Genomic DNA, 12,718 nt, shown 5'->3' on the forward strand with positions numbered 1-12,718 from the left:
AATCATATAGTTTAGCTTTAGAACTCGCATTAGGGATGTGGGGATAAAGTAAAGATGACATATAACTTTTGCGATGCCCCCTCCCAAATTGATGGGAAAAATAATTTTGAGTGCAAGAGCCATATGGTATATTAATAGGCTGTACATCAGTAGATCTATAGCAGTCACCTGATTTAAGTAAGCATGACTGACGAAAGTTTTAATCCTTTAAACAAAACATGCACACAGAAACATGTTATTGATTATGAGATGGTCCCTAAGAAGCACATGTTGCAATACATTTCACTAGTTTCTAATTGCCACATGAGTTAGACATGCATCACTTACATCAAGCGACCCCTACTATGCACTGTGGTTTACTATATTATGAGATCAAACTTGCCTTGTTTAATCAGTGATCGTTGAGACGGGAAAAGATGAATTTGTCACAGTTGAGAGTGTGAAAGTCATCCACCATCTTAAAACAAAAGACTTCATAATGCTGCCATCTATGTGCAAACAAGACTACTAAACATTGAGCAACATGTGGTCCATAGCATTAGGCCACCAGGATTAGGCCTGACAAGATTAGGGTTAGGGTTGGGGTTGGGGTTAGAGTTAGAGTTAGGGTTAGGGGAGAATTTCACTACATGTGGTGTATACCGTGAAATTATGTAATCCATGATGAACATGACCTTTGACCCCTTTTTTAACTGCATGTACCCTCTATTCTACATCTCTAAGACTTTATTTTTAACACAAAGCTTCTTATATAGGCCTATATAATAACAGCAATTATTATCACAGCAAAGTAGTCAGAACACGATTTTCAACGATTTTAGTGATTTCCCAAAAAAGGGTCGAAATTCAATCCCTCATAAAATTTAGGTAAGAAGGAATTGAAAGACCCTTTTACTTTTTAAAACTGCCTAAGGGTGTCCTCTTAAGATTAAAACCATCTTTATAGAAATATATGCGAGCAAAGTATGATATGCGAGGTCAAGAATATTGAATACCCCCAAAAATAGGTAATCACGTGATCATGTGACCTTTGACCTTATCAGGACCCTTAATTTCCAAATCCTTTATATTTGTTTATTTCATTGTAAAGGTGTTATCATAAGCTACAAAATGAGGTATCATAATCATGTATAGCATACAAGATGGTTAAGTTACAGAGTGTTTCCTAAACGAGGCTTCAGCTTTTTCGTCGTATTTTCAAATCGCGTATTCGCTAAAAAGGGTTAATTTTGGCCCTTTTTGGAAAAATCTCAAGTGTCATCCACCCTTACTGAATGCAGAACATCATATTCTAACAAAATATGGTGGATGCCGGCTTGTAACAGAAAATTATTTTGAAAAAGCAATTTTCAGGTTTCGCCCCTCTACTAACTCAAAGAAACGAAGACCACTCATACCTTAAATATCTTTAGCGTGAGATATTTCCTATAAATCTCTTTCTGCATAGAAGAGTTATTTTACATTCCTTGTATTTTGATAAGGGATTTAGTGACTGACCAAATGTTTTAATTTTGAGTGTTCTTTCCAGGTTTGGAATATTTTTTTCCCGTGGTCTTTTTTTTTTTTTTTTTTTTTTTAAAGGAAACTGTTGATCTCTGTATATTCCGTTCATAACATTCCAGGTGTCTGTTTTTAGTATATCTGAAGGTTTGCAGAAATATAATCTAAGACGAAATAGTTAACTTTGCTTTTCATATATAGATTTCCATAAAAAAAATAAACTTAAAGAACTTATGTTCTGTGTTTTCTTTTTATTGCTGCAGCAGTGTGGGGAAGAAATTTGCGTGTATTTATGCTAGGATAAGGTTTCACCTCATCCATTTTTTAAAGAACTTTACCTTTCATCAACAGTTATAAATGTGCGAAATTTAATAAAGAAATTTGATTTCGAACGTTAAGACGTGCGAAAGACTTAATTAAGAAAGTCCATGTTCACATGTATTTATATTAAAATCATCATACCTGTGTTTTCAAATCCTTTTCTTCATAAGTATATATGGAACAACATATCGATTTTTTTTATTTTAGTTTAAAGAAAGGGTCGCATTAAGCGAGCGGAAGTCTGTATAACCCCCCACCCCCACAAAAAAGGAAGCGTTTGGCGATACTAATGGAATTTACTTGCAGATAGTGCTCCTTTCATAATGCATTGTAACTAAAAACTTTGGATTAAAAATATGTAAACTATGCCATTGGAACAAATACATATTGTGTCATCCTTAGGAAATTCCATATGGCAAATATAGGTCCATCAAAGTTTTGTGGTTATACCTAACTTCTTGTAGCGTTGGTAAATGGATTGTATCTTAGCTTCCCTTTGCAAAAGTTCTAATTCATTGAGCAGTATTATTAAATTTTCCATTAGTTGAAATTTTGCCATTGAATTAAAGCCTTAATGCTAAGAGTATTACATGTAAATATGATAATCAGAGTGGAGTCATTTTCGCTAAACTAATAAGATATAAGATTAAAAGATAACTTTACCATAGTTTCAACTTGTTTGTCTAGTATTGGTATTTATACTACTACATGTTAGTCTTCATCCTGACCAGAAAATTCAGCTTCGTTTTTACACCCTTGTCTGTCAGCGTGTAAGCATCTATCATCAATATTAACTTTAAACATATGCTCAGATTGTCTAAGCGAAATTCCATGGAATTAATTATCTTTGCAAGAAAGTAGGAAATATTGCGAAGAGAAGTAAATCTGATAATACAGTTGAGAAAAAGAGAATATGAAACCAGGCCAGTGGGGCACAGCGCTTTTAGCTTTATGTTCTTTCTTTCATTTATGGCCATTAACACTAGTAACTGCCAGAAAAAGCTGTACTAACGTGTCGCACAATGTTTTCTCACCATTATTGTATGTAAATCTGCAATGAACCCGTATTGAGATGTTGAAAATTTTCGTTTTATACCTCCATTAATTGGTATAGTACACATTTATTTTCATTGTACATCTTGCCTTCGGTAATGAGAAGGATATATTTTTTATTCTAATTAACAGCACTACCCTGTTTGTACAGTGTTGATCTTTATAAAAATGTTATCGTGATTTTCAAGGGACTCCATGAGTAGTTTGGTTTAAAAGTGTGATGGGAATAAATTTATGTGCAATGTATTTAAATTTCCTTCTTTGTGAATTGTTAAGATTGCCTTAGAAATATTTAAATATCTTTTCCATGTAATTTTTAAGTTGTTGCTGCAAAAATTTGTAAATTATACTCGGGCATGGAAGACTTTTGACTTCAGGAACGAAATTTTTTCGTTTCATAATTTTCTTTCAAATTTCTGGGTGCAAGTCATAGTATGTAGTCCATTGGTGGTGCGGGGAAAAGCATATTATGTCCAATGTCAAAATTCTGCTGGTCCAGTGGATGGCAGGTAATCCCATCAAATTGAAATTTCTGTTTTAATGGGAGGATTCTATGCTTCCTTAAGGTAGAAATTAAAAAGCACGTTGAGGGTTATTGAGGAAGATGATATCTTTCAAAATATATGATTATCTCTGTTTTACAAATTTTATACACATTATTAGCTGTACAAAAGTAGTTTAGATATTTTTCGCTATATTAATTATAACGGTGTCGATGATTCAAATTAGTAGGAATCTGCCAGTTTGAAAAATTCCAGACAAGGCTTCGGCTTTGTTTACGTTGATCCAAGCCAGTTTGAGCCAGTGACATCCTACATTCTGAAGTAACAATGAAGCTATTATGATTAGTCGCATATATTTGTTGTTCCAACAAGTGTTCATACATGTTCCTTTAGTTTTACGATTTTGCCTGATTATGACCTCCTGAATGAAAGTTTATGATTGGAAGAGACGGATTTTATCTGTGTAACATAGAATGGATCTCATTGGTAAGAAACTGTCTTAATTATGATTTAAAAGCAAGTTATAATCTGATCAAATTAGTCTTAATCTACGAGAAGTGAAAATTCATGGGATTACATTGAAGATTTAGATAGGATATTCCAGCATTTTATTGAAAACAGAACTGCAAATTAGATATGATCTTGAACTTAAGGTAGAAAGAATATTGGTATAAAACTTTATTAAATTTCTTTTGAAACTAAGATATCCCAAGAAGATTACCCCTTGACACTTTGTCAAAGGCCTGAAAAGCATGACTTATAATATTTAATGTAGTATTTATTTACGGAGTCGTTATCAAGTCAAGGTGAGATTCATGTAGGTATAGCTCTATCTTATTATAGCATATATTTATTTTTCTCGCAGAAATTATGGAAAATATGAGTAAATCTCCTTTGTGAAATAACCTTAAGGCAAATAATGATCCCATCATTAAGTTTTCTCTCCCCCTTTCATTTGATTTCAACCTTAATATGGGCATGCTATAATTTGCTCTCACACAATTCAACACCTTTTCTTTTATTTTATAGCATGACGCCTCCACTCTTATATATAAAACTCTTACTCATGCACATTGCAAACACTTACATGTGCATACGGCCATACTGAAGAAAGAGAAAACCTGAGATGATAATTGCAGGATAAAGATACATAAAATACTAATTTAACGCCAATGTCATTTGTTTACTGTGTACAGGCGAGTTGCAGTTCCTTGGTGTTATGCACTCTATATCAATACCTGAGTAACTCCATCCCACGCTTTCTTTTTATTTTTCTTAAGTAAATAACCGCTGATGGGACAGAAGTTCATCGGAAGACGGAAATTATTTTCACCCACATAAATGTAAAGTTTGTTAATGTTTGCCCACTGTAATTGAGATGGGTCTTGCTCTAGGGGCAAGCTGGCTTTGTTTCATTATTAAAGTGGTTTCGTTTTTACCGTCTTATGGAGAACTGAGTAATCAATTTTGAAGTTGTCTTGTGATAGCTGCCGGCGGTTGATTAAATTGAAGTAGTAATTGTTGAAGAAATGAAACGAATGTAAAAAAGGAAATGACTCGAGAATTAAAAGAATAAAAAAATTACTGAGAAGCTAATTATTTTCTAGAAAGGATGAAAATTGGGATTTATTAGGAAAGTATGGAGCACAGTTTGATAAGCAAATAATAATCGACACATTATGATAAGGAATAGTTGAGGAATTAAAGTAGGAATATGGAAAGCAAAGAAAAAAAACATCGTCAAAATAATCTACAAAATGGCCAGAAAAAGAGTTAGATAATAACTTAAGAAGTCCTGTCCCATACCGAAAATGGTTGATCAAGCAAAGAAACGAATAAGGGGAAAAGTAAGATAAAGAACTAATTAAATGAAAAGAGATAAGAATTCGTCATCATGAGTTTCATACTTGTTCTTTGTGTCATCATTCTAACACTAACTGCTGCACTGGCACTGGCAAAGATTGGTGCAGCACAAGATCTGTGTTCTGTAAGAACATCTTGCAAAAGAAGTCTCTGTTTTGCATTGGTTGCAAACCTTCTTAATGATGGGGTTTGTAACTGGAAGGGCATCTATCATGGTTGGTTTCAGCTGGATATCTGACTGCTTGTGGTAGCCATTTTGTTGGCAATCTAACTTAGGATCTTGCTGATTAGTGCTGCCCTGTCCCCATACTCTAGCTTGGATATTAACTCTCAGAATATGGTGTCTAAGAATTCAAATGGTTGGAGGTAGTTATCCCTTTCTGCCATATGCTTGCAGAAGAGATATCATCATCAGTAGTCAAGGCCTCAAGTAAGGTGGTGTTTGCTTGTTTCACAGATTCAGCTTTTTTGTGCGCTTAGTCCCCTTTTGAACAAGCAGCTTCAAATCCCTCTGTTGCCTTCAGACAGACCTCTTTCAGTTGTGCGATGTTCTTGAAAAACTCCAGTGCCATTTTATAGAGAACTACATATGAATAGGTGTGGGCTCGAAAAGCATGCTTGTAAAGGGTACATTCCAGGATTTTCCTTGCTGTTGCAGACTCATAGACATCAGCTTCTATCCATGCATCATCAGTACTGAAGTTCTCCATGGAGGTACCAAGAGTGCGGAGAGCACCCAGAACAACATGCATTTCAGGGCAGGTCTGTCATCTAGCAATTGAACCACCTTATAAAGAGCCCCCGTACAGGGATATTGTCTGTATTATAAGTAGACAATATCTAAAGGGTTTTGACGACCATTCGGTCCAGAGTCATTTTTTTTCTCATACTGTCCCCTCATTTCTTTCATCCCTCTATATTTTCTGTCCAATCTCTTATCAAACTTTACTTCTCGCTGTCTCTTCCCCTGCCAACTCGCCATGGGCCAGTACGGCAGTGTATGGCCCACATTCTCCCCAAATGAGTTACAACCACAGACAAAATTCGGTCGTTCCTGTTAGGTCAGCGGATTTAAATCAAGGCCCAACCACACAGTCTGATTTGGGTAGGGACTGTGTGCTGTATAAGCAACTATCCAACCCTAAAACAGTGCTTAACATTGCTACGTACAATGTAAGAACCCTCTCTGAAGAGATACACCTGAGTAGCCTGGAAACAGAGATTATGAACATCAATTGGGATATTATCGGAATATCCGAGTTGAGAAGACCAGGTGAGAAAATCCAAATGCTTAAAAGCGGACACTTGCTTTACAACAGTGGCAAGGAAAGCAAGCAAAATGGTGTGGATTTCTCATAAACAAAGACTTACACAGCAACATTGAGAAGTTCACAGCCACATCAGACAGAGTTGCTAGTGTCACTCGTAGAATTTCAAAGCGGTACAGACTAACTATCATACAGGTATATGCTCCCACATCATTGTCATCCCAAGAGGAACTGGATAACTTTTATGATGACCTATATACCACTCTAAATAACAACAAAGCCCATTACAACATCATAATGGGGGATTTCAATGCTAAAATTGGAAAAGGGAATGAGGATTGCCTTGGCAAATTTGGATATGGGGAGAGAAATGAAAGGGGAGATGACTTGATAAATTTTGCTGTAGCACATAACTTACAGATCATGAGCACATTCTTTCAAAAGAGTGAAAACAAGAGATGGACATGGCGAAGCCAAACCATGAAACACGTAATGAAATAGACTACATACTGGTAGACAAACATAATATAGTTAAAAATGTTGATGTCCTGAACCAAGTCAATGTAGGCAGTGATCACAGGATGATAAGATGCAAAGTCCAAATCAACACCAAACAATAAAGGCAAAAACGATTCTTTTTAAGACCAGAACATATCAAGTACCTGAAGCTCTCAAATCTACATTTCAGATAGAGTTAAAAAACCGCTACGAGATTCTTGAAAATTCAGAAGACCGAAACAGTAATGAAACTGATCTTGAAAACTTGATTAATAACATCATTATCCCCCTGAAAGAAGTAGCAAAGAAGTTCCAGGATACAAAACCCTCTGACAACAGCAAATTCTCGGAAGACACGAAGAACCTCATGAAAAAACGGAGAAATCTCAAGCCCCCATCAACAGTGCGGGAGAAAATTGAAGCAGCAGAACTAAACAAAACTATACAGAAAAAAACAACGAGAAGACCTTCGCAATAGAACGACAAAAATAATTGAAGATGTCATCAAACAAGGCAGAGGGTTTAAAACAGCAAAAAGAAAACTCGGCCAAGGGAAGCTGCAATTCACTGGGGTGCTAGAAGAAGACGGATCCCTTACAACCAACCGTGATGGAATAGCTAAGCGAGCAAGAGAGTACTACCAAAAGCTTTACTCCTCAGAAAGAACTCGTTACCATCTTCGTGAAAGAGCAAATCAACACCTATCTCATCATTTTCCAGAGATCACAGCAGGCAAGGTGCGACTAGCTGTCAAGCAAATGAAGGGGAAAGCACCGGGATCAGATAACATCACGTTAGACCTAATAGCAGATGCTGATGAGCCAATCCACGTCAGACTGGCGCGACTATTCAATGAATGTCTGAAGAAGAGCAAAACGCCAGAAGAGTGGAATAAAGCTATCCTCATTCTACTCTACAAAAAAGGCGACCCCAGGGACATGAACAATCAACGGCCAATCAGCCTCCTTAATGTTATTTATAAAATTTTCACCAAAGTTATCACCAACCGAATTGTAGGAAAGCTTGATGAAAATCAGCCAAGGGAACAAGCAGGCTTTAAAAGAGGCTACTCCACAATTGACCATCTACAAACAGTAAACTAAATCATTGAGAAAACAAATGAATATAAGATACCACTAGTAGTAGCACTTGTAGATTACACCAAAGCATTTGACTCGGTTGAGACTGAGGAGGTCATGTCAGTGCTGGAAGAACAGGGAGTTGACTCAGTTTACATTAATGTACTCTGTCTCATCTATGACCATGCAACATCATTTATTCGCCTCCACAAGGACTCTGAACCATTCCAACTCAAGAGAGGAGTCAGACAAGGTGACACTAGCTCACTCAAACTGTTTGCTGCCTGCCTGGAGAGAGCTTTCCGACAACTCAACTGGCAAGAAAAAGGAATAAAAATAGATGGAGAATATCTAAGTCGCCTAAGATTTGCTGATGACATCATTATCATTGCTCACACCAAAAAGAGCTTCAACATATACTCACTGAGCTAAATGAAGCAAGCAAATCAATTGGCCTCCACATGAACTTCCAAAAGACCAAAGTCATGAGCAATAAATATACTGAAAATGCAGATGGCATACTTGAAATTGAAAACCAACAAATTGAGGAAGTGGAACACTACATCTACCTAGGACAACGAATCTCTCTACATGACGCCTGTAAAAAGAGCGAAATAAAAAGAAGAATAACCCTCGGTTGGCCAGCGTTTGGAAGAGTCAGTACAGTGTTAAAAAATAAGAAGATTCCTATCATCTTAAAAAGGAAAGTCTATGATCAGTGTATCCTCCCCACTGTCAGCTATGGGGCCAAAACTTGGAATCTAACAAAAAAGCTTTCCCTTAAATTACGAACAATGCAGAGGGCACATGAGAGAATTATGCTAAATCTAACATGGAAGGATAGAAAAACAGCTAAATGGATAGGTAAAAAAACTAAAGTAATGGATATCCTTGAAACCATTAGCAAACTCAAATGGAACTGGGCGGGGCACATTGCCAGGATGACAGACAACAGATGGACATCACGAACAACCTTCTGGACACCCCGAGGATACACAAGAAACCGAGGAAGACAAAAAACCCACTGGCGAGATGACTTAGACCAACATAAGCAACAGTGGCACAGAATAGCTTGGGATAGAAGTCTGTGGAGGAACCTGGGGAAGGCCTACATCCAACAAAGGACTTTTGAAGGCTGAAATGATGATGGTGATGATGATAAAGAGCCCTGTTAAATGAAATAATAGTGGGGGTGATATTGACAAACAGCCAGCTTTGTTCGACCACAGTGCATTTTTGGTCAGGTGTGTCATCTAGCTATTGAATGATCTTATAAAGAGCCCTGTCAAATGAAAGGACAGTAGGGTGATCTTCACCAAGAGCCATCTTTTTCAGTTCATTAGCTTTCATAATCACAGCCAGCAGGATTAACCACTTGTATGCCAACTCTGGGTAGTGTTAGGGCCCTGACCTGGGTAGCTTGCTCTCAGACAAGAGTGTGTTGTAACCTGCCTAGCCTGGAATATTACTCGATGCTTCCTCTGCTTTTTTTTCTGGATAAAGTAGTTGCAATAATCCATTCCAGTTGTGACATCTGGTATGATCCTGAAATTCCCTTACTGGTGACAAAGTGGTTTGTTCTCTTTGCAAGCTGCAGTTTTAGTTTGTCACAGTGTTGGATTTCTACATATGAAGTGATAGATACTCTGGGATCACCTATCTTTAAGGGTGGTGCAAATGGTTTTCCAAGAGCGTCAACCTTCTGATATACAGCTGTAATCATTTCATGGGTGTTTCCTTTCCTATCAGAAGTTGTCTCTGAAAAGTCTGACATCTATGGCACCATTCTTCAAGAATGATGTACATTATGACCTTGTAACTATTGTGTATTTTTGTTCAACAGTATTGGCCAGAGCTGTTTCAATTAACAGGTTACATTCATGTTGAGCACAATAATAATGTGCCCTGAGAAGACCCTTCATCATGTTATGTGTGTCATGATGAACAGTCAAGAGACAGTCCCCGTACCTGTGGATTTTCTCATGCATGGGGTGGCCTGAATGTTGCGAATCTTTTCTTGGCGTGTAATTGACCTGTTGGGTTTATTTGAATCCATGCATGATGTTTTTACTCACTATGAGTGCTGCTCTGTCAACAAGTTTGATTCTTCTTTTGAGTTTCCCTGTTGTCAGCAGGTCCTCTCATGATCAAATGAATCGTGGTATGCAGTTCAGCTGGAACTTCATGGTTGTTCCTGGTTACCTCTATGGTGGTTGTATCCTTGGCTGTCTTGATAAAGTTTGTGATACTTCTCCTTATGACCTGTGCTACTCTGTAGATTGTCTGCATGATCCTCTCATTCCCATGAGTCTCCATTACAGAATGAATGATGATTTTCTTGCATGCCTCAGGGGGATAGAGAACAGCTGACTTCCATAGGCAGTGAGGATCTTTCCTTTCTGCCACTATCTACTGAATGTAGGTATGTGGTTTTCCAAGCCTTCTGTACCAAGAATAGCCATTTGGGGTTTCGATATCTTCCATAGATAGGTTTGCTTGGTTCTACATTTGGACATCTTCAAGATTACTCGGCTCGAGTAGATTTCCATGTTTTAGCAAGGGCTCTTTGCAGCTTGTTCTGCTTCCACTGGTGCTGGGTTACCGCTGTGTGTAGAAAACATGCTTTTTGCAGTAGGTTTTTTGGTACTGAACATGAATTGAATGTGGATCCCCTAGTGGAATTCATGTGTTCAGGCTTGTATTCATTGTCATTAATTTTTACAACAGCATTGACTGTCCTTGGCTGATAGAGCTGCTCATCATTATTTTTCTGACCGAAGAAATATTGTACTGGACCTTATGACTGGTGTTGAAGAGAAAGTTGTTGATGGGCTTGAGTCATCCTTTTCAGTCCATTCCCTCTTTTGTCCACGTTTCTTGGCAGTGTGATGGCCAGTAGCTAATGCATGTGCACGACGGTCTTGGCCACGTTGGATTTGTTCCTTGTTAGTTGCATTTGCATATCAACTACGATGATAGATTCCCTGATTTGTACAGTGTGTCTTCTTTGTACCGCTTTACAGTTGTCACTGAACCTCAACATAGTTGCCATGATGTACACTGGTCCTCTCTTCTACTATGTCTAGCCACACTGGTAGAAGTCTATCCCGGGATGTTGTTCCAACTCCTCCTTTTCAGCATCAGACTAGTATGGACTAATGGCTAATTTGTCTCATATAATTAGTAAGCATTTGCAAGACCTGCTATGAAAAAATGTTTCAACACATCTGCAGCTATGGCATTGTAAAGGGTAGTTTTACTGTCAGAATAAAAGCCCTTGGTTATTTGATAACGAAAACATTATCTTGGTAGATAATGTTTTCGTGGCCATAAGGGAATTGGAACAAATGGAAACTTTCTTTTGTAATTGCTTATACCATAAAGTTTTCACAAAATTATAGTTTCCATATTCTCCACAAAATTTCAATTAAGGTAAAACCTAAACATAGTGAACTTGACTGGCTGTATGGGGAACGGGCGTATATCATGAATATAGAAAGTGGGATCTTTCACACGATTATACTTCTTGAGTTTTATCTATCTATCTATCTATCTATCTATATATATATATATATATATATATATATATATATATATATATATATATATATATATATATATATATATATATATATATTTATATATATATATATATATATATATATATATATATATATATATATATATATATATATATATATATATATATATATATATAAAATGATATAGATAATAATATAGATATAGATATATCTTACATATATTAACAAAACAACAAATGCAGTGATTTCTAGTTCACTGCAAGACAAAGGCCTCAGACATGTCCTTGTTCATGTCTGGGGTTTAGCTAGATTTCATTACCATGCTGACCACTGCGGATTGGTGATGGTTGAAAACTAGTCTGGTCGATCACAAAAAACCAACCTAGTATACGTGGCCTTGACCAGCACAGTTTTGCTGACCATGGCGTTACACAAACTTTCAAGACATTAAGGTATATATATATATATATATATATATATATATATATATATATATATATATATATATATATATATATATATATATATATATATATATATATATATATGATGTATATAGATTATACGTGTATATATAGACTTGGACACACACACGCATATATATTTATATATATATATATATATATATATATATATATATATATATATATATATATATATATATATATATATTTATTTATTTATATATACATAATGTATATATGTATATTATTTTGTATATTTAATATATACATGTACACACGGTACACACTCTCATATGTATATACATTTATATATATATCAAATATATATATTATATATATATATATATATATATATATATATATATATATATATATATATATATATATATATATACGCTCGCACATACGCGTTGATGATGAATGAATGAAAGAGTGGATGTCCATGGGTTTTACAGTGACAAAGTAGAAGGGAAATTAATTTTGGATTCGTCTTCGAAAATGTTTAAAGATTGGAGGCTTAAAAATATTGAAAAAAATTGGTATAATCTTAAAAATTAGTATAATCTTAAAAATTAGTATAATCTTAAAAATTAGTATAATCTTAAAAATTAGTATAATCTTAAAAAT

The sequence above is a fragment of the Palaemon carinicauda genome, chromosome 2 (assembly GCF_036898095.1).
Source record: "Palaemon carinicauda isolate YSFRI2023 chromosome 2, ASM3689809v2, whole genome shotgun sequence".
Lineage (NCBI taxonomy): Eukaryota > Metazoa > Arthropoda > Malacostraca > Decapoda > Palaemonidae > Palaemon > Palaemon carinicauda.